Source organism: Corythoichthys intestinalis, chromosome 5 (assembly GCF_030265065.1).
Source record: "Corythoichthys intestinalis isolate RoL2023-P3 chromosome 5, ASM3026506v1, whole genome shotgun sequence".
Taxonomy (NCBI): Eukaryota; Metazoa; Chordata; class Actinopteri; order Syngnathiformes; family Syngnathidae; genus Corythoichthys; species Corythoichthys intestinalis.
Genome location: NC_080399.1, coordinates 49863449 through 49891223, shown reverse-complemented (window position 1 = coordinate 49891223; position 27775 = coordinate 49863449). Strand labels below are relative to the sequence as shown.

Here is a 27775-nt window from a genome sequence, read left to right as displayed (position 1 = left end):
CATGCGACCAGATTTTTTTTTTTTGCGCACTCAATAAAGTTTGTTTTTGAACAGGTCACTGAGCTGCGTCACGTAGAATGTCACACAGCCTACTCTTCTGCCATTTGAGCGCTGCTGTCACTTCTACTCGCCGAGACGCCAACTAATCCGAGGAAAACGACAAATACAGCTTATCATATTCCTTGAGTTGATGAAAAAATGCATTAGCTTGCGCTAAATTTAGTTTTCCATTCATTCTCCGCGTTTCAAAGTCGCTCGCGCAATCCAACCGGTGTTCATGCCTCCTTTTCCTTAGTTGGCGCCTAGCTCGGCAATTTATTAAAAATGTTCACATTCAGTGCGTCCTTCTTGACATCACAACGGATCTTGGGATATGTAGTCTTTTGTGTTGCTTTCGGTTTTGAAAAAGGACAAGAGATGATGGAAATCTGGAGATAGATACATGGTCCATGCAGCGTTTTAATGCATATTTATGAGTGCAATAAAACTATAAAACTCAAATGACACTATCTCCCGTTTTTCTAGGTCGATTGACTTCAAATAAAAACTGGTGTGGACATCAACTTCCGCAATGAGACCAACCAGCGGCACGTGGTTGACGTAATTACAGCGTGACGAAGCTTCAAAGACGACATGCGTAAACGCGTCGCTGCCGACATGTTCGGTGTTAAAGGGTTAATTGAGATAGTGAATTTATTACTTACTGTATGTGCAAGCAACATTCCTTTCACAACTATTGACTGGAGCATAGACCTGGCTATTAATATTCAAATATAGCCCAAGGTAAACTATATATTTATGCATGTAAGGTATATGTGCCAACAGTCTTCCTAATGATGGGCTTCTTGAATTGTAAAGTATGTATGTGATGCAGAAACTAAGGACAGAGTACAGGAAATGTTGCCTGGCACGGCCAGACTGTTCCCCCTTTATTTTTCAAATACTGAGAGAAAAGTCTGGGAACTAGCCCATTAACGGCCTCTCGAGCAGGTACAAAATCAATCGACAAATCAGATTCGTTTATTTGCGTGACGTGTTCTTAACGAGCAACGTCACTCTTGCGCGTCGAAAGTCGTCTCCACAACAACACATGGTAAACAGGAGAGCCGAAAATATGTTCCAATCCACGGTAAAATCAGTTTTAAATGACCAAAAACACATCGACACGAGTCATTGACAACAGTCTGTCTCGCGCTAGCCATGTTGGATAAACTCCGCTCTCCTCGTATGTTTACTCCCGCGCGCAAGTCCCTCGTCCTGCCCTCGTCGTTTTACTAACGTCACGTCTGCCCGTCGCCGATTGGTCCACTCCGTTGTCTGTTTGCTGTGGCGTGCTCTGCCCTGGAAATTGTATCCGCTGAATGGTGGCCAGTCTGGTGTACCAGGCAACAAGAAATGAGTGCCGTGCTTGTTTGAGTCGTGGGTGTAATATGAGAAGCGTTTGTGTAACGGTCATTGAAGTCACCTTAAACGGCCGTCGGCCGGGCGGAGGAGATTCAATGTCTCCGCGTCGCTCGCATGAGGAGCGCCTGGCGGCCAATCTTCTAACCCCCGATCTGAACGCAGTCTCGGAGAAAAAAGCAGCCCTCTCAGTCCAAAAGCAACGTTTGCCGGGGTTGTCACGCGGCTGCCTGTAGCTCTCCCGCTTCGCAAAGACTGCGCGCGCGATCCGCACCTTTCCCGCTCGGCCTCGACTCCGACCTCAGATCAGACGAGACGACCCGCTTGATGTCATTAAGGCCTGTGAAATAAACAGAGATAAGTCATTGACCTGCAGTGTATCGTTTTGGCCCGCGTAGTTAACTAAGTTTTTGTCTTTTGGTATTTCGTATGACCTATAATTTGGTAACATATTGCATCTTCTAGCTGCATTGTTCCTCAGGTTCTTCGAGAAGGTTTTGATCACCAGAGGTTTTAGACATTAATATTGCTCAGATCATTGGAATATAGAGATATCATTATTTTTAATGAACACAAAACCTTGTTTTAAATGGCTAATTTCAAGCAAAATGGGCTGTGGCTTCTCTAAACACAGTTTTATGATAAACATAAAACAAAGATTATATTTTAATAGTATACGGTTAGTTTAATAGCATAACTTCCAATCTAATTTTTAGAAGAACGCGAATCATGCTATTGGGCTTTTGATATGACAGTTTGACATGCCATAACAAGAGGAAACTTTTCTTCACTCCCATTTTCCTCACTTTTAATTCGCCTCAAAGTCTGGGGAGTAAAGGTACTGTATGTCCATGGATCATATCTGTGCCTCCCTTGACACCTATTTGGTTTGGATGGTATCTGCTTCAGAGGACGGCTTTAATACTTGAGTACAAATCCTAAACTCCCCTAGTAATATCAATGGAAATATATATGATCCTTTTTTTCCCTATTTTTCATGTCAGTGTCCCTCTGAAGTGGACCCATTCTAAGAACTTGCGCTCTGAAGCCGCCACGTTGAATTACGGTAGTACTTCTGAAATATTGGGGTGATGCCGGGGGTTGAGCATGTGACCTTGAGCCTAGTTCGGGCCTAAAGAATCCAGCCCGACCAGACCCGGCCCGCGTGTATTAAAGCCCAGCCCGAGCAATTAACTTAACTTGCACGCCCGAGCCCGAAAAACCCCGAAATTTTTTATTTGTATCCCCAAGGCCGAAACCCCCCCCCCAAAATTTTACGTTTTATTTGTAGGCACGAGTACGTTTCATTTGTAGGCCCGAGCCCGTTTTATTTGTGAGGACACAGTAGGAGGAGCAAATGGGGATGCGATGCGTGGTTGCGTTTTGTGTGATCATATTTGTGACGATGCCTATGTGCATAATGATAACAAATTAAAACCTGTCTTTTGTAACAAATTCTCCCAGTTAAACATGACTGTAAGATGCATATTCAATAAAAATTTTTATCGTTTATATTTGTGTGTCTGTTCTACCAGGTGGATAGTTCATGCGTCATTTCATTTATTTCAGTTTCTTCGAGTTGGCAGAAAAAAACGCAAGTTTTCTTAATGTTTAAATAGTGTACGTATTTTTATGATCATTATAAATGCACGTACACGACAAAATAACGCTGGAAAGGTTTGTTAAATATATTTCTGCTTGGGATATTGTGCTCACATGGACACGCCTCTCTGACAAGGACAGGAACAGCAGCATATACAAAAATAAACTAAAAAACTTATAAATAACACAAATACACAAAAGAACAACCTGCCTTAAGGAGCACTGAAACTAAATAACATTTTAAGGAACACCAAGCACGAACTCCACGATGTCCTGCTTAGCACGAAGAGGTGCAGCCTTCGAAACAAATGATAATAACGATGTTTGACTAATATCATCTTTTAGGCCAATACAGTTTTTAAAATGGCTGCTCAGCGTCAAGGTGCCAGTCTTTCTGCTCTCGTACAAGAGCAAAGTGCCACATTTGTTGCATTCGGCAAGGCAAACTCAGTTTTCTGTAGCATCTTCCACTAGAAATTTAAATCCTTTCCACACACCACTCGTAGTTTCTTGCCTTTTCAATCCCCCCGTCTTTAGTTTGCTTTTCACTTCTTGGTGCTCTATATCGAAATTCAAAAAGGAAACACCAGGATGTAGAGTTGCTCGACTCACGGAGAACGAGAGGGAAATTAAAAGGAGGGCGGGGCCACGGCGTTCATGTGCGCACACAATGCACTGACTCTGCTGCGGCTCATGTTTGGGATTACCAAAGCGCCTTCTCCGTGTTTTATCCAATTTATTTATTTTTAGGGCTGTCAAACGATTAAAATTTCTAATCGAGTTAATTACAGCTTAAAAATTAATTAATCGTAGTTAATAGCAATTCAAACCATCTCTAAAATATGCCATATTTTTCTGTAAATTATTGTTGGAATGGAAAGACACACGACGGATATATACATACAACATACTGTACATAAGTACTGTATTTGTTTATTGTAACAATAAATTCACAAATGGCATTATTAACATTCTTTCTGTTAAAGTGATTCATGGATAGAAAGACTTGTAGTTCTTAAACGATAAATGTTATAGTTACAAGTTATAGTAATTTTATATTAAAACCCCTCTTCATGTTTTCGTTTTAATAAAATTTGTAACATTTTCAATCAAAACTAGAGTTAATATAATAATAAGAATAAAAATAACAATAATAAAAATAGAGTGACCGAAGTCTAAGTTTTACGTGTATTTTGCATAGCTATTTTGATATGGAATGCCAGTTCATTTTGCATTGTTGTTTAACTGTGTGTCAGAATAGGGCCTCATTACTATAGACTGAAGTGCTTTTCTTTTTGTGAACATTATTTTTTTTTGGCGAGATAGGAATATTATTTTTGTTGTGCTTTCACTAAACAATACTTATGTTTGTTGTGAAGGAGTTGCTGAAGCTTATGCCAATAAACGGCGCGGTCCAAAGAACGCCTGTGTCCACTCGCCTTTACTGTATAACATATCTGTACATATCTTACCCAAAATACAACAAGAGACACATAATTGCCACTAAAAGAAAGAAAACTTACCGAAACATGCGTTGAGCACAAATAGCAATTTGCAATACATTGTGAATACAGCCTAAACGTCTCACAACTACTAATTCTCCCATGTTTAGAAGAAATACCATGAGTATGGAACGGCGCTGCCCCCAAGCGGCCGGTGGCATTCTCTTCACTCTTAATGTCCATAAACTGCCTCATTGTAATCTGTTTGAGGCAATATGCGAGCGGGTCATTCAGTGTTTGCGATAATTGCGTCAAATATTTTAACGTGATTAATTTAAAAAATTAATTAACACCCGTTAACACGATAATTTTGACAGCCCAATTTATTTTATAACAAGTATTCCTTAGTGTAACATCCATACATCGTCTTAGTATACAAATATATATCTATTTTAAAAAAGTTAGCGAGAGAAGTCCGGCCCGACCCGACCCGAACGTAAATGCTCAAAATCTAGGCTCTAACGTGACCTCGGGGAACACAATTTTTTTGCCATACTAGAATAAGGTGTACTTGCACATCCACTCTGTGGCTGTCAGTGGTGCTCTCATTTTCTGAGTCTGCACAGTATTTTTGAGCCAAGCAAGATCACACAGCAAAGCGATATGAAGAGCTGTGCATAGTTTTTGGGCTGGGCTCATGCAGCGACCACCGTCTTCGCCTGTTCTCACGTGTCCGCCTGAGAAGCGCTATGTTCGGCTTGGGAGCGTCAGGACGACCGCCCTCACTTTCAGTTCTCAGCGGCCGCTGACAATGCGCCGTTTTCGGGCCGTTTGGCTTAAACTTTTAATACAGTGGAAGACAAGGAAAGACCTCTCTTTTTACTGTGTCTAAACATTTGTAGCAGACAGCAGGAAGCTAAATCAATTAAGACGACGCTTAAAGACATGAGACCCCAATCTCATTGATAAGCCGCTTGGTTTTCAGCGAAAACGTGACAAATCAATCATCCCGCTTTGTCAGGATTATACGGGCATGAAATGGGTCAGGGGTTAAAAAGGTGAGAAGGGTGTGGAGGAAATATGTTCCGGTACAGCGTACCGGAACGACTAATAACAAATTTTCTCTAGATTTGTCCACCGACTATTTTTACGATTAATCGACTTATTATTTTTTTTTTACTAATTTAGCAATTTGTTGTTGACGCTTATTAATTCACAAAAACATTTTGGAACACTTAAATTCCTTATTGAAGTACAAATAAACATGTAAATAACAATCACATAAACAAAGAGGTCAAATGCTGATAGCATTTACTAGTGCAAAAGAATGGAATGTAAATAGATTCAGAACACTCACTTCGCCTTTCCACAAACAATTCTTAAAAAAAATATCTAGCATTATTATTATAGTTTACTAATACACTCCTGATCAAAATCTTAAGACCAGTTAAAAAATTGCAAGAATTTGCATTTTGCACTGCTGTATCTTAGGAAGGTTATGAGTTTCAAAATGCAAAAAGAAGAAATGAAAGCAAGTGACTAAATGTTTTGGCCAGGCAATTCATTGAAAAGAACTAAAATAGGCTGTTCATCAGCTGATCAAAAGTTTAAGACTATCGCTAAAAAAAACCCTCTGAAACAGAAATTAAAGTCTCAAAAACAGACTCAGTAATGAGTAGCTCCACTATTTTTGTTGATCACTTCAAAAATTTGGGTTGGCAGGCTTGATGCGAGTGTTTCCAAAAGGCTTGTAGGAATGTTGCTCCAAGTGGTGAAGATGGCTTCACGAAGGGCATCCACTGTCTGATGTCCATTTTTAGTAAACTTCCCTTGCCATCCATCCCCAAATGTTCACAAATGGGATTTAGAACAGGGGAACATGCAGGATGATCCAAAAGAGTAATGTTATTCTCCTAAAAAAATTAGAGATACACGATAATATCGGTCACCGATAATTATCGGCCGATAATGTCAATTATGATGTCACACAGATAATCCAGATCATAAAAAAATTCAACCGATAATGCAATCCGATAATGATATACTTCATTTAGCCTCCAAAAGTGCGCAACCGAAGAATTCAGCAAGTCGCCTCCTCGACCCCTCCCCTCTCTGAAGCCCCTGAGGGAGGAGGGGTTGAGAAGGCGGAGTTACAACGAAAAGAAGTACAGTGATACCTCAGCTCACGAACATAACTGGTTCCCAGAAAGTGTGTGTAAGGTGAAAAGTTTGTGTTCCGAACATTTATTTCCCATAAGAAACCATTAAAATGAGAATAATCCGTTCCCAGGTCCCCATAAAACATAATTTTCTACTAAATAAGCCTTAAAACTACACAAAACTATACCTCATTTTATGTATAATAAATGTGCAGTGTTTCCCACCAATGGGCCCGCCACAGTCTCGTTTGCCCCCCCCCCGCCGGAAAAAAAAAAAAAAAAAAAAAAAGATACTAATCAGATGCGTCAGTCAGCCGATTACACAGCTGTAGCCCACTCCACTCTACTACCCGCGCGAGCGAGAGCAGCATTTTAGAGTAGTATTTTATTTATTTATTTAAGAGACGCAAGGGGAACGAGCAGGAAGAATGGGAGAACGAGCGAGATAGCGAGAGATAGCGGTCGCATGTCGTAGCAGCCCGCTGTTATTTTGTTATTGTTTTTCTTTATTATTGTTACCACAATAAAGTGGGTAAGCAAATACAGACTTCTTCCCCATATCCGGGGCATTACAATAGTTTGGATCGGACTTTTCGGCGAAAGTGAGCGGTGGACGGCCGTCTTGGACGGAAAGCAAACTTTGAACTTGCGCGGAGAGGCGGGGCCCAAAATAAAGCCTTGCTCTATTTTCAGAGCGTTGGTCACAGTGAAGTATTTATTAGTTCAAGCAGAGTAAAATGATACATATTCACGGTACAAGAACGTCGTTTCCGTGTCCATCGATTGGTAAGAAAAGGCTGTTGTATGAGTGACGTGTGAGCGCTCCCGTCGGGGGGACATTTCGCGTGGAGTGGCTATTTTTCGGCACACCACCGACGCACCAACTTCAGACAATTACGGCTGAATGCGCCCCCCCCAATTTCGTGAGCTCTGGGACACTCGAAAAATGACTCTCATACCTCTCCTTGCTAAGTTAATGGTACCTCGATGTGCGTTTGTGTGGAAATTTAGTTCACGAACAATGGGGGGAAAACTTATCACCTTCTCACCGAATCAAGAAAAACTCTTTACACGGCCATTAGAATTCCCCCAGTCCTGTAAATGGGTCAGTTGACAGAAGGACTGTTATTGTTGTGGTAATGTAGTACTTATGAGGGTCAAATAAAAAGGAAAAAGGAGGGCTACGACGGCGGTCTGAAACCCGCGGCTCTTGGGCCGCATGCGGCTCTTTAGTGCTGCTTCGGAGCTTTTTTTTTTTGGGGGGGGGGGGGGAGATGGGGGAGGGAAATATATTTTTTGTTTTAATAGGATTTCTAGGAGGACAAACATGATACAAACATTCTCTCAATTCATTAATATTGTAATGAAGTTAAACTTGTGGTGTCATCGTACAACAGAGTAGTCACGTGGTGCGCTATAGGATCCACTGCAGGGAAAATAAACATTTAATCATGAAGGCTAATTATGTATTTCTAGCCAACTTAGTCATTTTATAGTAGGCTAACATAGCTAGTATTGATAATTATAAGGCTTGTACAAGGCTTTTAATTTTTTGCTGCTCCAGACATACTGTATCAGTTTTTTTTTTTTTTGGGGGGGGGGGGGGGGGGGGGTCAAATATGGCTCTTCCAACAGTTTGGGTTGCCAACCCTGAGTCACTACGAGATGTAAGTCGTACTATTGTTACGAGAAAAAAAGTCGCATTATTACATAGGGTAACGTAGCTGTAATCAGCAACGCATTTTACATACATGTACCGTAGCTGAGAGCTATAACATTAGCCTAGCTAATGAAATATTTCAAATATATCTTAATTATGGTTCTTCTTGGGGGAAAAAATAATGAAAAAAAAAAAAAAATTCGCCGTGGCACGACATGGTGTGGGTGTCCGACTCCGATGCAGCCCACCACCACAGTTTTAAAAAATCCTATGGTCAGAGACCCTCCCACCACAGTCTCCTAAAATCCTGTGGGAAACACTGAATGTGCTATTGTATTGTAATTAAAGAAATAAACTGTACTGTATAATAAAGTCGTTTTATTTACCTTTGTGATGGTAGTTGATGGCTTGATGGAATGGAGTGGGAGGAGGAGGGAGGGAGGGAGTTACTGTTTGGAAGGAGAGTGTTACCGGCACCCCCAAGGGGCCGCTGTTACTTTTATTGTGACAGGCATTGTCAATAGAGAGGAAGAAAGTGGTGGAGCGAGAGAGAGTGAGAAAGTAGAGAGTTGGAAAAGTGCGCAGTTAGCGTAGACTCCAGTGCTGTGTCCCCCACATGCTTTTGGTTGTTAATAAGCCTGTCGCAATATGCAATAATTCCATTTATCGCGCGGTATATAAAAATAAAGACGGTAATTTTCGTGCTGCGATTTATCGCCTCGCGTGCACGTGCGCGCGTTTGTCACGTGCGTGCGTGCACGCGCTTGCGGCAGATGTGTGGCAGACGTGCTTGACAGCGCTGTTTAAAGTTCAGCTTCCTTGTGCTTCCTTTATTGACTTCTGGGTATGTTCGTTTTATACATTTGAGTTTGAGTGACCGTCATTTAATGGATGGAGGCAGGGCCGAGTGCACGGTCGGCGCACAGGAATGAGCGAGCGGAATGAGGAAGAGGACGAACCAGTCTGCAAAATGTTTTTGGAGGTTGTTTCAACAAAGATGGCCAACAGAATAAATCTACATTTGAAACACTATTATCCTCTCCAGTTTTCACTGCTTAGTAAGAAAACTGCATCGCAACAAGCGGAGCCTCCTCGTCACGTTAATTGGCAATTAGAGGTATTCGCTTGATGTGAGAAATACAGACGACACCGCGCAAAATAGCGTTCCCTGACGGAAAGTGAAGTCCGCTACATTGCTGAAGAAATGAGACCGTTTTACCTCTGTTAAATGATATTTGATACCTTTGGGAGCCAAATTTTTGTTACTGCTACTTAATTAGTCTATTTTTCTCTGTTGTTGTTGAAGTGCAATTACTGTGACTGCAACTTTATACCTATATGCCTAAATGCTTCAGTTATTAAGTGCAATTTTATTTTTTCTTGAAAAAAGACATTTAATATGTGTTTCTGTGCGGTATTAATATTGTTGTCTTTTACTTGAAAGAGGCATGGTCTATTGTTTTTAGTTGTGATTGCTTAAAAGGTATTTTTTAAAAGTAAACATTTATTGCGTTTAAATGGGTGTACTTGATCTATTAATATATACTGTATTCTCACTGTGTTATTGTAAATTGGTTAAAAGGGGACGGGACTTGATAAGCATATGCTTCTCTCGTCAGCCCTTGTCTTTTCTTCGTTTTTTTCGGGTTGCTCATATCACATCTTGCAACTGTCAATGATACCGATGATGATGACAATGAATAAAAATAAACGCTCAAAAAAAAATTTTTTTGGGGGGGGGGGCGTGGGGGGGGGTGCAATAATATCGCATATCGCAATAATTTATGAGATAATTTATCGCCCACTAAAATTTGTTATCGCGACAGGCCTAGTTGTTAATAAAAGTGCCCACAAAAAGCCATCCGACGCCTCTGGGTGTTTGTATGCACGCCGCCACCTTTCTGGAGAGGAAATCGGGCGAACCGAAGACAACCGACGACAACGTGACTCGCCGGTCCACTTCTCACTACGGTGGGAAGCTGAAAGCACCGCCAATTACCAGTCGAGGGCGAATTGGTAACACGAGTAACCTTTCATAAGGACTGTAGGTAACTCTTTTTCGGTCCCATAATAGCAAAAGTACACTCAATATGGTCCAAAATGCCTGTCAAACACAAACTACGTCCGCACTCAACGAAAGGGAGGAGACGGACTGGGACGCCGTGAGCGTGCGACAGCTTCTCGTGGCGCTGTTCGACCGCGTGGTGTGGTTCGTCCGCCGAAAACAAGTTCGTCAGCAGAGACTATATGCTCGCGAATTTAATGTTCTTGAGGCGAAAAGTTCGTGAGCTTAAGCGTTCGTGAGCTGAGGTATCACTGTAGTTGAATATTGTGGCGGCTGTTACTAAAAAAACTACGCTCTCGCCATCTGCGAAACGTACCGCTGAAGTTCCATGAGGAGGAAAGAAAGTGTCCTTATTCAAAACCACAAACCCAGCATCCATTTAAAACTGCATCACAAAGATTTTTGGAACGAATACGAGGCTGCTGCTAGCGGGAATGCTAAAGCTATTGTAAACACAAAATAAGCTAAACTACGGGGCTTGTGACAATACAGAGTCTGGTTGTTTTGGGAATGCAGCCCAAGGCGGGTGGTAAATTTGCATTTAAGGCTAAACACCGGCACGACTGGAGACCGATAGTCGGCAAGTTGCCTTCTTCCGACGGAGCCTGCCGGTCCGGCAGGCCGCCGCCGCCACCTTTACGTTGGCAGGCCCAGCCCGGTTCCTCGGCTTCGGGACCTCCGGCGAACACCTCTGTTTCTCGAGCGATCCCCCACGGCGTCCGAGCAGAGCCAGGCCCCGAATACGCTGCAGCAAACCGACCGGTGCGGCCGGATTATCCGATACGAATGTAGCTGCCGCCGCCGAGACACAATTTCTTTTTTACCGAAATGACCCGAGAGCCAAAGCCCTGGATAAAAAAAATAATGCAGTTTATACGACCACCATTCTTCATGAAAAACATGCCAATCACATTTTCACCACGGACATTTGGAAAAGTGATGTCCAGTAAGCAAGCTTATCAAGACGGCACAGTGGTTAGATGATAATTTATAGAGCTGGGAATCTTTGGGCACCTAACGATTCGATTACGATTACGATTCAGATGCTCCGATTCGATTCTAAAACGATTATTGATGCACCCCCCTCCTTTTTTTTTATTCTTTTTTTTTTTCAATGTTTTGTACATTAGTTCCAAAATTGTTCAAAAATACTCTCAGGCTAAACCAAACTACTATTTCAGTATCAAGTTAACATATAGCAGTAAACAAATATACAAAAATAACAGTAAATAAAAAACTCCAGTCCCCATTCTGTATCAGCAGCTTTAAACTACATTCAATTAATTTAAAGTTGTGAATCAACCGTTAAAGTTGTTAAAATTGCTACCGTTAATCCATAATTTCCCTTTCGTCTACTTTCGACATGTGAAAGTTTTAAAACTATTTTAAAGATAGATTTAAGTCAATATTTTACCGATTTAGGAGTATTTTAGATTAAAAGTTAATTAGGTTTGCTTGGAAGGTTCGCTACAACAGCCTTGCAGGGAAGTGGACTGCTTTAAGATGGCGGCCGTTTACTACGTCCGCATCTAGCTTTTTGTAGATGCGCTGCTAACGCTACCGCTACCGTAGTGCATCTAGTCCTATATAAATGATATCTACCCTAACATTATGTGGATGACGTACTTTTGTAGCAGCTTTTCAGCAGGAGTCAGGTATGTTGTTGTGTTTTTTTTATCTCGTGGCATGAGTTGAGCTAGAGCCGTGAGTTGAGCATTGGCATTACCCGAGGGGCCGGGTAATGAGAAGCATGATGTTTAGCTACTCTCGCTCCGTTGCTCAATGACTGCGCGGCGCGCTGTGTGTTGTACTTCCGCTTTACTTGGCATATTTCAATAATCGGAATTTGGATGTTTCTGAATCGTTCTCGAATCTTCCACAGCCGAATCGCGAATAATCTAAGAATCGGAAATTTCGCACACCTCTAATAATTTAACTCATTTGCTCCTGGAAACGTATATATACGTTCTATTTTTATATGCTTCACTGTCCCAAAAACGTATTTATACGTCTCTTGCGTTTTTTTTTTAATAAGAAGCATATATGCCTTCCACTGTATCTGACAAACAAAGAACAACACTCCAAACCCATTTTAAAGCAACAAAACTGGCCACTGGAGGGCAGTAGCGCATTTTGGAAGACCAGGCAACCCGATTCAACAGCAGTGAACGGCCGGGCAGCACGGTCGGAGCGCTGGCGGCACGATGCCAGGCGGCGCTCCGACAGACAAAACAACGAGAGAACGCCTGAAAGGCCAGGCGTTGGACGACTGCGCAAAACGAGTGAGATCCTCAGTAAAGCGGCTCGCCAAGCAGACCCCGCAGAAACGCAAAAATAATCCATCTTAGTGAGACAGACAACGATGAGGGAAAAATTTACACGGCTGACGTGGCGACAACGGCGTCATCTCGGCGACAAACAGTCATCTCTCAGTAGTCATGTGTGAATAAATTGCTACTTTGCTATCAAAAGCTCTATTTGGCTAGTTGTTCATGTTATTTTGTAAAAGGAAAACATTCAGATGTTTGGGATGTCACTGAAGCAAAAAATAGCCATGTTAAAGTCAAACTTATGTTTGAAATGTATGCGTTTACAAAAAGCTCATTTTCTCTGTTTTTTCATCAGAAATTGGAAAATTGCTCAAACTAAGCTATTTTCTAATGCTGATTTCTAAAGAATGGAAAAAGATATGAACTTAATTTTTTTTCTGCTGAAAGAAGAGAGTCTAATCTTTCTTTTGGTGGGTTCCATGTTTATATAGCAATGGAACAGAATTTTCTGTGGGCCTTGCAGAATCAGTCAAAATCCGGAAAAAACGGCCGGGAGCGAAGGGCCTTGCTCTGGTGAAAATGGCTGGGAGAGAATGAGTTAAACATGGAGAAAACGAAGTCAGCCAGTCAATAATGCATTCAGTATGTAAAATGACGAGCGGTCAAATGACTTTGTAACGCTGCCTTTAATTTCGGCTTAACAAAACTCAGGCACAAAACAACACGCACGGGGATGCGAGCTCCAACTCCGTCCAAACAGTACTGCCGTGTATCAGTTTAGCTGCTGTAAAGCAAATGTCGTGAGTGCCGCAAATGTAAACAAAGCGCTCCAGAATGGGTACATGACATTTCGCTCTTTTGAGTTAATCATTTTCACAGTGTGCAACAAAGCATATAACATTAGCAATCACTTTTCAAATTAATTTAACTTATTTGTCTGCTCAATTACAGTCACAGTAGATAATCAAAACTTATTGGCACTTATTAACACTTATCAATTTAAAAATGCACATTCCTGCCGTAATGAAATAACAATAATATTCTGTAGCCACAAATATTGTTCAAAATCTTTCCTTCTTCCGGGTTTTTTTTTTTTTTTTTTTTTTTTTTAGGATTAAGTATAATAATGTACAGTGGTACCTCTACATACGATCACTTCGACACACGATCTTTTCGACATCCGACGTAAAATTTGAGCCGCCATTTGTTTCTACATCCGACGAGTTGCTCGAAATACGACGACATGACAGCACTGCAAACGAACGCACGGTGGATTTTCTTGTGTGAGAAATCAACACAGTTTTCAAAAAAAGTTGATACAGTTGGAGAAACAAGGAAAAAAGTGATGCTTACCTTTGAAATGAAGATGCAAGTTATAGAAAAATATGAGCTTGGTGTGCGCGTCCCCGAACTGGCTCAACAATACAGCTCCATGGTCCTCTTCCGACCACCGTTCGCCACTATTTATAAGTTGACAATTATTATTGTGGTAACATTGCCAAGGAAATCGCCAGCTTCGTCACGTTTTTATCATTTATTTAAGAACTTATCCAACACAAAACGCCCATTGTGTTAAGCAGTTGACTGCTCTCAAGAAAACGAAAGTATTATCTCTACCGCACCGACCTATCTCACCGTGACGTCAGCTTCGCGGTGCGTTCAGGGACAGTAAAAAGTGTCCGCCATATTAGAATCCAATTCGTTACATTATTTACAGGAATAATTATTAATTATTCTTCTTATTATATTATTCTGACTTATTTATTTATAACTTATTTGTTTTTCTATGTTTAATTGCCATTTGTAACAGTGCCAGCAGTATTTATTAAGAATTTAGTGTATGTTTTTAGGCTTTGGAACGAATTAATGGAATTATAATGTATTCCTATGGGAAAATCCTGCTCGACATACGACCATTTCGACTTACAAACAAGGTCCTGGAACGAATTAAATTCGTATGTAGAGGTACCACTGTATTGCTTAAAATAAGGCTTTTAAGATTATTTTCAGCTAGCTATTTTTCTTCCAAGAAATCTGAGAGAAATACACTTGAAGCGCTGGCAGATAATTTCACTTATTTCCAATAGATTCACACTTAAAATTCACTAGTTTTAAGGAGGTGTGTTTTGCAGTGTATTCATGTTATATATGTTAGGAATGGCTTACTTTTAGAGGCATTTTTGTGCAACTTAGGTATTTACTCTGTAAGTAATTGTTGCCAAAAGTTTACCATTATATTACATTTAACATTACAGAATTGAATACTTGTTCATATTTTATGTTGAAAAAAAGAGCAATAAATTATATTTTTGCACAGTCATATTTTCTTTTGTGTATACTTTAAAATTATACATAAATCTTTTAATAGAATTATCGGCTAGACATTATCGGTTATCGGTTGGAATGAGGAGGAAATTATCGGTGGAAAAATTTATTATCGTGCATCACTAGAAAAAATCCTTTGTCAGACGGGCATAGTGAATTGCAGCATTGTCCTGCTGAAAACCCCAGTCATCGCCACAAAGAAGAGGGCTCTCAGTCATGAGGAATGCCCGCTGCAACATCTCCACGTAGCCAGCTGCTGTTTTACGCCCCTGCACAACCTGGAGCTCCATTGTTCCAATTGAAGGAAAAAGCACCCCAGATCATGATGGCGCTCCCTCCGCTGTGCCGTGTTGAAAAAGTGGCGTCTCCCTGTCATGCCAGTAGCGTTGGAAGCCATCAGGACCATCAAGGTTATTTTTTTTGTCATCAGAGAATAAAACTTTCTTCCAACTTTGAACGTCCCATGTTTGGTGCTCTCTTGCAAAGGTCAAACGGGAATTTCGTGGCGTTGAAGGAGACGTGGCCTTTGAAGACGTTTTTTGTTTTTGAAGCCATTCCTTTGCAGATGCCGTCTGATGGTTATTGGGCTGCAGTCAGCACCAGTAATGGCCTTAATTTGGGATGAGGATCGTCCCGTGTCTTGACGGACAGCCCTTCGGATCCTCCGGCTCAGTGCCGGTGAGATTTTTTGGGTCTACCACTTGATTGTTTTGTTCCATAAACTTATGGATGTTTTAGGAAATTCAAAATTACTGTCTTACTGCGTCCAACCTCAGCAGCGATGGCACGCTGTGAGAGGCCTTGTCTATGCAGCTCAACAATCCTGCCACGTTCGAAGGCAGTGAGCTTTTTTGCTTTTCCCATCAAGAGCTCTTGACAGTGTGAAGAAAATGACATGGAATCCAAATTTTTGCAGATTTGGGCTTGAAAAGGATGTGGTCTTAAACTTTTGATCAGCTGTTGAACAGCCTATTTCAGTTAAATTGTTCTTTTCAATAAAGTGCCTCCTCTAAACATTTGGTCTCTTGTTCCTATTTCTTCTTTTTGCATTTTGAAACTCTAAGAACCTTCTTAAGATACAACCAGGCATGAAAATGGGTCAGGGGTTAAAAAGGTGAGAAGGGTGTGGAGGTAATATGTTCCGGTAGGGCTGTCCCAAACGACTAATTTTTTCTCTCCTTTAGTCAGCCGACTATTTTTACGATTAGTCGAGTTTTTACTAATGTAATGAAATTTTTGTTGACGCTTATTAATTCACAAAATCACTTAAATTCTTTATTAAAGTACAAATAAACATGTAAATAACAATAATTAATCACACATAAACAACAAGGTCAAATGTTGATAGCATTTACTAGTGCAAAAGAATACAATGTAATCAGATTCACAACACTGACTTCGCCTTTCCAACTTTATTCAAGACAATTTAAAAAATATATCTAGCATTATTATTATAGTAAACTACTACGTATATAAAATAGCATGAGAATTATAATGTTCATTGCCAATCATATTTTTCAAAAAGGGTGTCATTTTAAAGCTATTCTTAGTGTAGAATCTGAATTCTGTAGTATTATAGTATTGACATAATATACAGGCATGAAAATGGGTCAGGGGTTAAAAAGGTGAGAAGGGTGTGGAGGTAATATGTTCCGGTAGGGCTGTCCCAAACGACTAATTTTTTCTCTCCTTTAGTCAGCCGACTATTTTTACGATTAGTCGAGTTTTTACTAATGTAATGAAATTTTTGTTGACGCTTATTAATTCACAAAATCACTTAAATTCTTTATTAAAGTACAAATAAACATGTAAATAACAATAATTAATCACACATAAACAACAAGGTCAAATGTTGATAGCATTTACTAGTGCAAAAGAATACAATGTAATCAGATTCACAACACTGACTTCGCCTTTCCAACTTTATTCAAGACAATTTAAAAAATATATCTAGCATTATTATTATAGTAAACTACTACGTATATAAAATAGCATGAGAATTATAATGTTCATTGCCAATCATATTTTTCAAAAAGGGTGTCATTTTAAAGCTATTCTTAGTGTAGAATCTGAATTCTGTAGTATTATAGTATTGACATAATATACAGGCATGAAAATGGGTCAGGGGTTAAAAAGGTGAGAAGGGTGTGGAGGAAATATGTTCCAGTACACTGTACACCCCAACAAAATATTGAGCTCTGTCGACCCACACTGTGTTTCAGCAGGGCCGTGCAGAGACCGGTGGAGGGGCGGGTGCTCGTAGATCAAAAGGGGCACATGAACAAGTATTTAATACACCTTAAAACAACATAACTTCAATTTTAACCAGCTTTAGATAATAATTGGTTGCGACTGTGACATACTTTAATTGGGAGGGGGCAACAGTGAATAGAAATCAAAACTGTCATCCACACTTTCTGGCTGTGACTTAGTCACTCTGCCTCTTTTCTTCCTTCAACCTCTGCGTCAAAACTTCCTTCCTCAACTTGTTCATCTGAGAACAAACCACATCAGATGGTCACTGAGCCACCAACAGCACAGTTTTCTCAAAACTATTATTTCATTATTATCCATACTTAACAACTCTAGCACCTAATGATTAATAAAGCAATGACATAAAATCGTATAGAAAAATAACATTGTAATTGTGTTTATAATTGTATTTAATACCCGACTATCCTTGCAAACTTGTTATTACCAGGTCTGCTATTCACCCAGCTGATGAGGTATCCACTGCCTTTAGCAGCCTCATCCAACTCCTTTTTTTAATCCCTCAATCTCCTTTCCCTACGAGGCATGTCTATGTAATGAAATATAAATATTTTTAAAAAAAAACAAAAACAGACTCCCCGGTGGCTTTTAGTTTTAAAGCTTTCTTAATTTCTTTCTCTCTCAATAACGATGGAGGTAGATTTGTGTTTTTATTATTCAATCAAAAAACAAAGTTACTTCTATCAAAAGCAAAGTTGCTTCAATCAAAATACAGTATATACTTTTAATCCCAAAAAAGTCACTTCAACAAAAAAAAAAAAATGTTTTTGATTGCAAAAATAAATTTGAGACAAAAAAAGCATTTGAAAACTATTTTTCTTGATTGAAACAAATTTTTCCATTGAAGTAATGTTGTTTTGCATTTGGGCCACATTTTGGCTAGGACATTTGTGTCTTTATTATTCAATCAAATAAGTTGCTTCAAACAAAAAAATATATATAAAAAGAAAAACTTTGCACATGTGTCAATCACCGTTTAACAAAGCCTTAGAGGGTTTGAGTAGACTCACTATGAAGCATTTAATAAAGCCAAGCATTTTCTTACTACTTTATTCTTGTTTAAAAATAATTCGGTGGGGCAGTAACATGTTTAAAACTTATCATAATTCTTACATTTTGAAGTGCTTGAAAACCATTTATAAATGATATTTTGGTAAAAAAAAGTGAAAAAACATGTCTTATGTATATGTATCTTTTTTCCAATGTAAAATCTGAATAAATCCATTGAACACGCACAAAAAAATTGGGGGGGGGGGGGGGGGGGGGGGGGGGGGGGGGGGGGTTAGGGTTAGGGCTACTTCGCGGTTTTCACTTATTGCGGCGGGTTCTGGTCCCCATTAATCGCGAAAAACGAGGGATCCCTGTATTTCTGAAAAGCTTTAAGAAGCAAGAGTCATTCCCACCACTCGTTGGGCCGGTGTTGTGCCGACACCAGCCGTCAGCTCAAATCCCAGCCGAAAATAACACGTCTCAGGCGGACGAGGGGAGCGACGCGCTGCGAGGCGCCCCCTCCATCTGAGAGCATGCCGCTTCATTTGACTCAACAGTGTGTTTCTTTGTTTATATTACCGCTAAATACACAAGCTTGACGCCAATTTAACTGGAGCTATTTTTTTTTCATGGGAGATTTGGCTAGCTCTGGTAGTGTTCAACGCAAGCTTCAACGAATGGCAGTAACTTTTTTATATCGCAAAATGTGAAAACGATTGAAACCATTACTCACCAAATTCAATCTGCTGGCAAATACAGGCAAGTGTGTATGCTGCGCTCTGGTCTGCCCCGGTGTGGATAAGGCCTGCTTTTTGTTTTCGCAGCTTTGCAATGCAACCAAAGGCTCTCCGAGCACTCCATGTACACGAAAGGAGTGCGCGCGTTTGGAATAATGGAACTCAGCTTGGGCCGATGATTGGTTCTCGTCAGCGAAGCATCTAGAAGGATTTGCTGACTGTCCAAGCGTCACTTTTTTAAAGAACCGATTTCTCAAGTGCTCAGTTTACGTACTAAGTTAATCACATGATGATAATAATAATAATAATTAAATAAAACCTCCCGACCCCCCCCCCCCCAAAAGAATTTCTCCTCGGATCTACGCAATTCACGTAGGTCGCCCTTTTTTACTTCAAAACGGCGAAGTTCGCCAAAGGTGAGAGATTTTCATGCCTGAATATAGTATTAATTCTGAAGTATGGGGGATTAACTCCAGAAATCGTTATTTATATGAACATGGCGTGATTTTATTTTGAAATGTTCACCGAAGTGCGTCCGCTAAACCGCTAACAGCTTCACACTCCGCAAAAAAGCACTTACCGCTTGTGGTGTCACTCAGATTTTTTTTTGTTTTCATTTTTTCGTTTGCAAATCCTGTTAACCAGCTATTTTTAATGTCTGAGGTGTCACCTTTCAACCGCAAGTTTGTATTTTTGACAAGAGTGCCAATGTTTTATAGCAGGCTAAAGTAGGTTTGGACACCCATGTTCTAAATTAACCATTGTCAAAATTGGGTAGGTTTTTGAGGATGAAATGTACCAGTATTTGTCAAATACCTTCAATTATGCCATTTTTTTTCAGAGAAAGATGTTAAAATTATGAGATCATATTCTTTGAAAAAGATGAGGGGAAAATGCTTTGAAACTGTGTAGGATTGTTGAAGCGTTTGAGTTCGCTAATAGACCCTAATAATATTATTAATTTTTTTTTTTTTTTTCTAAGAGTTGTATGTGATGGTAATTTCTGACGTCGTATTCATTATTCCTTAGGCTTGTCTGTTACGTTTAAAGTTGTTTACCAATGTACCATACCACTTATGTTGTATTGTTTGTGTGGTTGTATAACAATAATAATAATAATTTTTTTTAAAACTACACCGGGGTTACACGGAAATATAAATGAATAAATATATCACGTTTACTCACAGAATGACTCACGTTCTTAATTGAAAACATAAAAACTTAAACAAAAATACTACCATTAACACAAAGACCTGAGATCAATACAACCAATAGGTTTCCAGTTTTGTGTATGACATGACGAATATGCCACAAGGGTTCTGTAAATAATGTCATCAGAATGACTTATATTTCCATAGACAAACATGATTTAACATTGTTCATAGGCCTGTCGCGATAACAAATTTTAGTGTGCGATAATTATTCTCATAAATTATTGCGATATGCGATATTATTGCGCCCCCCCCAATTTTTTTTAACCAATTTACAATAACACAGTGTGAATACAGTATATATTAATAGATAAAGTACACCCATTTAAACACGATTAATATTTACTCTTAAATTCAAATATACTTTTTAAGAAATCACAACTAAAAACAATAGACCCTGCCTCTTAAGTAAAAAACAACAATATTGATACCGCACAGAAACACAGAATAAATAAAATGTGTTTAATTAAAAAAAATTGCACTTAATAACTTAAGCATTTAGGAAAATGAAAACATTTCCCGTCATAGCTTCTGCAATGGTGTTCCTTAGGAATGCAACGATACAGTTAAGTCATGGTTCGGTACGAATTTTGATATGGGGGACACGAATTTTGAGCCGATTCAATACATTTAATGCTCTGTTAAAAAAAAAAAAAAAAAAAAAAAAAAAAAAAAACGTTTTTTTTTTTTTTTTTTTTGCTAACGAGCAAAAATTAAATTGCCATCATATAAACATGCATTTTAGTGCATAATATTTATGTGCTTACTTCTTACTGATATGAAAAAAAATTGTATAAAAGTGCTGAGAACAATCTTTACTGTTTGTAAAGTGAGGCAGGGCACACCGTTGATTTCTACAGCTCTCTTAGCAGCTAGGTTTACTACATGAGCAAGACACCCTATTTATGGTCCGAATCCATCTGTGTCACGTACTGAATTAACAATATTTGCAACATTATCTATAGTCACTGGTATGGATTGATTTGGACTTCTTAACCTCATGTGACAAATGACTGATGACTGTTTAGAATTCTAGTATATGGACTACATGTCCCATAATCACTCTGGGCTCACGTAGCCAATGGCATGGACCGTAGCACATCTAGTTTGCCATTTCATGATATCTAGTGTGTGCGCGCAAGCATATGACGGCTTTCATAAACAGGACGAGTTTGAAGCACAGCGCTCTTAATTTCATTCAGCTGTTCGTTGTCAAAGTGAGGTTATTCGTAGCAGCCAAGTCGGTAACAATGTTTTGGCGGACTTTGTTGTAAATATCCAGCGTTGTGCCGAAAAATAGCCGCCCCGCGTGAAATGTCACTCCTGAAGGGAGCGCCCACACGTCAACAACACCGGCGCGCCATAGATGGTCCACAGTCACTCCGGAGCACTGACACGGCCGGTATACGTTGACCAATAGGATATAATGGGAACGATTGGCTCTGGCGCTAGTTTTTGCCGGACCTGGAACGAAGATGCATTTTGCGCAGTTGGTAACGAACTTTTAACAGCACGTCTGCCGCACGCGCACACACACGTGCACGTGAGGCGATAAATCGCAGCGGAAAAATTACCGCCTTCATTTTTATATATCGCGCGATAAATGGAATTATTGCATATTGCGACAGGCTTAATTGTTCAATTAAAAAGGTTTTAAAAAGAATTGAAGAATTAAAAAGAATGAATATACAGCACTCTACAGGTCGTACTACCTTGGCTTGTCAAACAAAGAGGCTGACACTGAACTGATGATGGATGACTTGGGCACTTACTGCTCGACTTGATCGAGGAACTGATTTGTGAATGCTTGGAACAGCCCTTTGTTGTAAGTTTGCATGTCACGTTTCATCTCTTCCATGGCTGCAAAGAAAGTGCAAACAACTCCAATGTCTTTCTCATAAAGGCAAATACAAGAAAATACAATGCATAATTGATCTTTAATGTCCATTTATCAGGTTTGCAAGAATGTCTTTTTCGAGCTATTTTAGTTGGTTCTTTCTGCCTGCCTCTGCAAAAGTGGAACCTCGCTAATACTTGGCCGACTGGTTCCAATTTAAATATCCCAATATATGAATATAAATGTTTCAATCTGATAGGTCATTGGCAACTGGGTGTGTATAGTATGGGCAAATGTTTATCATAAAACACCTCGCACGGGTGTACATGTAATAATGGCAATTCCTGCGACAACGTCCAAGCCACACCTCTCAGGCTTTAAACCTTAGCAGTTTCTTTTGAGGTTCCGAGAAGTGAAGTTACTAAGGTGTATTCACGCAGCAAAACTTTGGTACAAGTTAGCAATGGCAACCAGCTGAATCTCCACAAATCTGCAGTACTAAAATTTGGATTTCAAAGCTCACATAATACTCTTAGGCCATTTTTTATTGGCTGCTGCAATGCCGTTCACCTGTGCCAGTGCAAGTTTTTTTTTGTCTTAACATGCTTTTCATGTACTAGTCCTTTTCAAAAAATTAGCATATTGTGATAAAGTTAATTATTTTCTGTCATGTACTGATAAACATTAGACTTATATTTGAGGGGCGGGTTACATGGTGACTCTCCGAGAAGACGAACAATTTCAAATGTGCATTTATATGGTTTCGTCTCCATTCGAACAATGTCGCAATTCCACATGAAAACGATGTAGTATTCATGCCAGGCCCTAGGGGGCAGTGCAGATTTACAAGGCGACAGCGAATGATGCACTTTGACCCCACAGAGCTCCTCAGCCCAGAAGAAAACATGCCCTCCCATTCGATGCAATGGCATTTTCCTTTTGCTCCAAAAGGCACAAAAATGGAAACATTCAACAAATTTAAATTTAAAAACATTATTAAAAGAGTAAATTTAAGCCGACGTTCCGCCATTTGCTGTTTTTGATGTTTAGTAGCTCCGCTGCGCACGCCCAATGTGACGTGTACGAGTGCTGACGTTATCGGCGTGGGTCCCGCGCGGCAGTAGCCTTTGATATGCATGCAAAGCAAGCCCCCCTCATTCCCCTGCAATCGAATTCTTCCACTTTGGAGGCAGGATTCAGAATTTTTCATCTTCGCCGACATCATATGCGCGCGAGGCAATTCCGCTACTCAGTCATTGCGTCTTTGTGTCGCAGAGTCGCCATGTAAACTGCCCCTTAGATTCATTACACACAACTGAAGTAGTTCAAGCCTTTTATTGTTTTTAGAGCTGAAACGAATACTCGAGCAACTCGAGTAACTCGAGTTTACAAACTGATCCGAGTAATTTTATACACCTCGAGTAATCGTTTATTTTGACAGCTCTAAGCATCGTAGCAAGGTAGCGTCTGGTGCGTCTCATAGAGATCGCATGTATGTTGAACTAGATGCGAAATGACAGACTCGGCCGCATCTGGGCAGCGTTAGTAAACAGCCGCCATCTTAAAGCAGTAGAGCGCTAAGCGCTAACAAAGAGCGCTAAGCGCTAATAAATAAGATTAACGCTACTGTCACTACTAGCTCACGTAACGTTAGCCCTGCGGAGGGCTAGTTTTCTATTAATTATGACCACTGTCGATGCGTGGCTAACGTGTCTTACATACAGGCTTTAACATAACATAGCATTGTGGAGTGATGAGGGTGTAAAATAAAAACTTAATAATGCTAACTATCAATTTTAGCTCAGTAGTCATTGCTGGATAAAACACCAAGTAGCACTGGTCCCTAATGTGCTCCAATACAGCCTGTATCATACATTTATTTTGAACACTGCAAAAACTCCAAATCCTATCAGGACTTACAGTTTAGACTAACTTAAAACTTAACTAGAACTTAAAAATGGCTTGACACAAATAGAAATTCAATTGAAACACGTGGGAAAAAATCCTAACTTTTAAGTGATGTGTGTTATCAAGCGTAACGGCATTTTTAGGTAAGATATACATAATTTTTTTTTTTTTTTTTAATAAGATCTAAAAGTTTTTTGAGTGAAAGCAGTGAATTAGTCTTTTTTTTTATAGTTACATCTCAGATGCAATTGTTGGCTGTTTTCAACAATATACATAGAAAATAAAGACATTAACTGAAAATGGTTCAAGATTAGATGAAATGTCTTGTTTTCTCATGTATATTTATAATTGCTCTTCACCTAAAAATATATTTGTTTTATCCGATTACTCGATTAATCGATAGAATTTTCAGTCGATTACTCGATTACTAAAATATTCGATAGCTGCAGCCCTAATTGTTTTAATATTCATGATTTGGGCAAAAAAGTCAAGAAAAAACAAAAATCCCTATCTCAAAAAATTAGCATATTTCTTCCGACCATTACAAAAAAGTTTTTTTTTGATACAAAAAAATTCAACCTTCAATTAATTATATCAGCTATGCACTCAAAACTTGGTCGGGAATCCTTTAGCAGAAATGACTGCTTCAATGTGGCGTGGCATGGAGGCAATCAGCCTGTGGCACTGCTGAGGTGTTATGGAGGCCCAAGATGCTTCAATAGCGGCCTTAAGCTCATCCACAGTGTTGGGTCTGGTGTCTCTCAACTTCCTCTTCACAATATCCCAAAGATTCTCTATGGGGTTCAGGTCAGAAGAGTTGGTAGGCCAATTCAGCACAGTACTAAACCATTTACCAGTGGTTTTAGCACTGTGAGCAGGTGCCAGGTCGTGCTGAAAAATGAAATCTTCATCTGCATAAACCTTTTCTGCAGATGGAAGCATGAAGTGCTCCAAAATCTCCTAATAGCTAGCTGCATTGACCCTGCCCTTGATAAAACACAGTAGACTAACAGCAGTCAGGTCGGCAGTCTTGCCCATGATTGCGGTTTTGAGTAATGAACCAGGCTGGGAGTTTTTAAAAGCCTCAGGAATCTTTCACAGGGGTTTTGAGTTAGTTTGTTGATTCAGATGATTAGGTTAGTAGCTTCTTTAGAGTACCTTTTCATGATATGCTAATATTATGAGATAGGGATTTTTGTTTTTTCTTGACTTTTTTTTTTTTTGCCAAAATCATCAATATTAAAACAATAACAGGCTTGAACTACTTCAGTTGTGTGTAATGAATCTAAAATATATGAAAGTCTAATGTTTATCAGTACATTACAGAAAATAATGAACTTTATCACAATACGCTAATTTTTAGAGAAGGACTAGTCGACTGTCTGTTCCTTCCAGACAGCCAAAATTGAGCTTAGACAGTGAGGCACCAAAAGTCAGACTTGCAAACATAATAAACAAATTGTCAAATATTTCCCCCTCAAAGCAATGTGGGACCTAATTCCAATTTTATAAGCTGTGCTTCTTACACTGCTGATAAAGAAAAAACTAACTCATTTGCTCCCAAAAACGTATAAATACGTTCTATTTTTAATCGTTTCAGTGTCCCAAAAATGTATTTATACGTCTTTTACGTTTTTTTTTTTTTTTTTTTTTTTTTTTTTTTACCAGAGGCATCTCTAGGTCCTGACGCACCTAAACTGCAATGCACAAAGCTCAAAACCCATTTTAAAGCAATAAAACTGGCCACTGGAGGGCAGTAGCGCATTTTGTAAGAACTCATCTCGGGCCAAGAAAGGAAGTGAAGAAAAACAGTCAGGAAACGGAAGTTGGAGGGATCTTGTAAAGACGCAAGAAAAATGTGGAGAACGATCGGAAAAAAAAGGCAAACGACACTAGAGGAGTTTTGAAAAGAAAACGAAACCACTGTCAATGAAGGATTCAAAAAAATATATCTTGATGAGAGAGACAGTGATAAGAGAGAAGTTTACCCTGTCTGAGAGACGGCCACAACGGCGTTTGGTCCCACACGCGTTCTGCGGAGCTCACGTTGCGTTACTCCACAGCCTGAGGTTGGACACACTTTCACTATTAAAAAAAAAAAAACAACAACAACAACAAAAACTGATGAAAATATGATGGCTTGCAGTTCATAATTTTGTGACCCGTGTTATGTAGTAAAAATAGCATTACCAAATTCTACTTGGGCTATGGAGCGCTGCATGGATTCCATTTGTCCTCGTTGATCAGTAAGGTCTTTCTGCTGGCCTCGGAGACACCCAACTTTTGCTGCACATCTCTTTTGTCGGCACCAGGGTCAATAATGTCGGAGTGACTAACATTGTAAGTGCTGGGGCGAGGGGGGAGACTGGGAGAAGGACCGGTGATGGGAGACTGGGGGAAGGACCGGTTGGGGGCAAGGGATAGGTTGACGGGGGGAGACTGTGAGTAGGACTTGCGGGGGGCCGAAGATACTTGGGAGAAGGGGGGGAGGTGCTGGGAGAAGGGCGGGGGGGGGGGGGGGGTACTGGGAGATAGACCTGTGGGGGGGAGAAGGGAGAAGATTGGGAGAAACACCTGTGGGGGGGCGAGGGGGAAGACTGGGAGAAGGACCGGTGGGGGGCAAGATAGGGAGACTGGGAGAAGGATCGGTTGGGGGGCAAGGGGTAGGTTGACTGGGGGAGACTGCGAGAAGGACCGGTGGTGGGGGGGGGGGGGGTTTGGGGCAAGGGGGGAAGACTGGGAGAAGGACCGTGGGGCGTGGGGGAGACTGGATGAAGATGCAAACGTCCATGGCCTAGATAGGGATTGGGAAGGTCAAGGTATTATCCATCAGATGTAAACTTTTACGTAATATTAGTCCTGTCCATGCAATAGACAGTTGCAAAAGAGTATGTAGTAAAGTATGTGAACCAAAGGGAATTACACATTTCTGAATACAGTATATACAGTAGGCTCTTTGCCAAAGACGTAGGTTTGGTCTCAAATATTAGTAGGGACGATACAACAGCATAACCTGCATGTACACTTTTTGCTGGGGACAGGACATTAATAGGACAATAAGGATTGGGTGAACGGGGGTCAGGGTTACATTTCTCAAGAATATGAACCTAATTAAAGGATAGGCTCAATCAGGCCCGGATTGAGGCTGCATTAATTTTTTGGGGGTTTGTTTTTTGTTTAGTTTTTTTTCTCCATTCATCTATCTACTTATTCTTGTAGTCGGCGTGATGTCACGATGACGTCATCTCGCATAGCAACGTGTCGCCATTTTGAGATGGGGGCACGCACAGGTAAACTTCCGTAGACAAACGTTGTCTGAAATTCATATATTTCAGCTGTGTTTTGCGTCTTTTTTTAATACAAACGTCTTAAACATGACTTATTATTATCACGAGTGACTGCCGACAGACGAGAGGAGGCGAAACGACTTAAAATTAGCGTGTATTGCAAATCTGCCCATACAAAGTCACAGCTGATAGCTGGATAAACGATCCAAAGGAATTGCCTGCAGTGGAGTTTGGAAACATCTACAACTACCTCATAAAGTCACCCAGTAAGTTGACCTTTATCAATTGCGTGGAATATGTACTGTGTGGAACTAAGAAAACTGGTAGTATATACGGAGTGATTATTTCTGCCGTAACCGGTAATTAACCTCCAAGCGTTATTTAGCCGTAAACACATCACGGCAAAATAACCAATTCCCACCAGGCCAATAATATACCGATTGACCGATCAGAGCAGTTAACGGCAAAAGAAAAATAACGCTCTGCGAGTTGTCGGTTACGGTAATAATAACTAGGGCTGTCCCAAACGACTAATTTCCTCCCGATTAGTCAGCCGACTATTTTTACGATTAGTCGACTAATCTAGTATTTTATTTTATTTTATTTTTTT

The 27775-nt window shown here is 40.1% G+C and overlaps 1 long non-coding RNA gene across 2 annotated transcripts; it reads right to left on the bottom strand.

Annotated features, from left to right (window-relative positions):
- Nucleotides 1-733: 733 nt before the first annotated feature.
- Nucleotides 734-26269, bottom strand: LOC130915717 (uncharacterized). Of its 2 annotated transcripts, none has more exons than XR_009063123.1 (4): nucleotides 26069-26269; nucleotides 25867-25963; nucleotides 21906-21993; nucleotides 734-1741 (listed from the first exon to the last, which is right to left on the bottom strand). It is a non-coding gene; the product is annotated as an uncharacterized LOC130915717 (long non-coding RNA). The 2 variants fall into 2 exon arrangements; XR_009063124.1 differs by lacking the exon at nucleotides 734-1741 and adding an exon at nucleotides 15866-17418.
- Nucleotides 26270-27775: the final 1506 nt, after the last annotated feature.